Raw genomic sequence first — 2,392 nt, forward strand, 5'->3', positions numbered from 1 at the left:
GATTCCACATACCACTTAAACACCGAAACTTAAGACACTTTAAAAAGCCTAAACAGACCAGAATGCCTGCCTCTGCTCAGAGAGACCCAACGGTGAGCAACCAGACACCTTGTGTCGTAACACTCAGTGGTACCCTCGTCCCCACTAAGGCTGCACTAAAGATTGCATCAGTGATTTTGTTATTAACCCAGTTTGCTTTGCCTGTAAAATGCTCTATGGCTGAAACTTACCGTAGGCAGGCTGGAATGGAGCACATTTAATACTCATTACCTGTTATCAGACAAATTGTTTTGGATATTTTACGCTACACACTGATGAAGAAAACAAACAAAAAACAAAACAAAACAAACACAAACAAAAACATACAATGGAATCTATTGAATCTGTTTATTTGGACCTGCTGGTGGCCATCTGACCATGCCAATTAAATAAAGGCAAACAAGAGCAACTCTCAAAGGACTTGCAGTGAATAAACCCAGGGTAAATGCCACATGATTTTTGTTATTGCATTATTCTGTATAGTTGTGTGTGTCTGAGACATAAACTAGTTATAAAAAGCGACTAGCCCTGCTGTTCGCAATATCTGGTTAATTGTGTCTGCATCTTCCCTTCATCCACTCGGCCTGTTTAATGTCAAAAGAGAAAGGAGGGAAAAATAATAAGGTTAGTTTGGCGGCACTAGTGCTTCTCAACCTCCCCTTCCCCTGCCCACTTCTCCCTTCCATTTCCCGTTGGGCATGATGCTCCTCTGCTCGCAATGACTGCAAACTAAGACAGCTGTTTCCAGCTGTTTTACAGATGCAGGAGGCCCACAGCCTTCCTGTGGCCTGGGTGTCAGCTTTGGGGCTCCCATCTGGGTCAACTCCAGACTATGCAGCCCTCTACATCCATGTGGGAAGAGTGGTCAGGGGACCCTTCAGTTGGACCAGAATCTTGCCCCTTGGCTGGGCTTCTCTGGTGGGAGTCACACCAGGAGGTACATCTCACTATGTGGGCACCTGGTGAAGATCACTAACTCGAGTCCTCTGCATTTGCCTTTCAAAGAGCAGCACCACGTGGAGGGGTGCCTGTCTGGGAAGGCTGGGGAGTCTGTGTTATTGGAAATTTCTGAGAAGACACTAGACAAATGCCAAGGAAAACAGTACAGCACCATCCACAGTGCAGACATTGATGAGGCAGGGTCACAGTCAGCTCTGTTTTTGAGAAGAAATTCTTCACTGTGAGGGTGGTGAGGCCCTGGCACAGGCTGCCCAGAGAAGCTGTGGCTGCCCCATCCCTGGAGGTGTTCAAGGCCAGGCTGGATGGGGCTTTGGGCAACCTGGTCTGGTGGGAGGTGTCCCTGCCCATGGCAGGGGGTTGGAACTGGGTGATAGGCAGCTGAATATGAGCCAGCAGTGTGCCCAGGTGGCCAAGAAGGCCAACAGCATCCTGGCTTGCATAAGAAGCAGTGCGGCCAGCAGGTCTAGGGAGGTGATTGTCCCCCTGTACTCGGCTCTGGTGAGGCCGCACCTCGAGTACTGAGTTCAGTTTTGGGCCCCTCGCTACAAGAGGGACATGGAGGTGCTTGAGAGAGTCCAGGCAATGAAGCTGGTGAGGGGTCTGGAGAACAAGTCTTACGAGGAGCGGCTGAGGGAGCTGGGGTTGTTTAGCCTCGAGAAGAGGAGGCTCAGGGAAGACTTCTTTGCTCTCTATAGGTACCTTAAAGGAGGCTGTAAAGAGGTGGGGGTTGGTCTATTCTCCCACGTGCCTGGTGACAGGACGAGGGGGAATGGGCTAAAGTTGCGCCAGGGGAGGTTTAGGTTGGATGTTAGGAAGAACTTCTTTATTGAAAGGGTTGTTAGGCATTGGAATGGACTGCCCAGGGAGGTGGTTGAGTCGCCATCCCTGGAGGTCTTTAAAAGACATTTAGATGTAGCCCTTAGTGATATGGTTTAGTGTAGGACTTGTTAGTGTTAGGACAGAGGTTGGACTAGATGATCTTGGAGGTCTCTTCCAACCTAGACGATTCTGTGATTCTGTGATCTTTAAGGTCCCTTCCATACCAAACCATTCTGTGATTCTATGATTCTACTCTGTTGACGATAGGATTTATCAAGTACTAAAGACTGAGACGTGTTGGTTAGTAGGTCTCAATCCACAGGGCTGACCTAGTTCAGTTTTTTTTATTAAAGTTCCTAGCAGAATCAAGTCAAATACTATAAAGAGGCACACATATAAAGTATCAATAGAAGAAATCAATGAGCTGGTTGGACAAAAGATATATTCTCTAACTGTGTATTGGTTCACATTAAGGTTTTTTTTTTTTCTTAATTCTCCACTTATCCTTCTCTCAGGATATATTTTATCAGTTGTCTAGAACCTTCCTTCCAATAAAGGACATCTGAAAAGCAAT

The sequence above is a fragment of the Anser anser genome (genome assembly GCF_964211835.1).
Source record: "Anser anser genome assembly, chromosome: 1".
NCBI lineage: Eukaryota > Metazoa > Chordata > Aves > Anseriformes > Anatidae > Anser > Anser anser.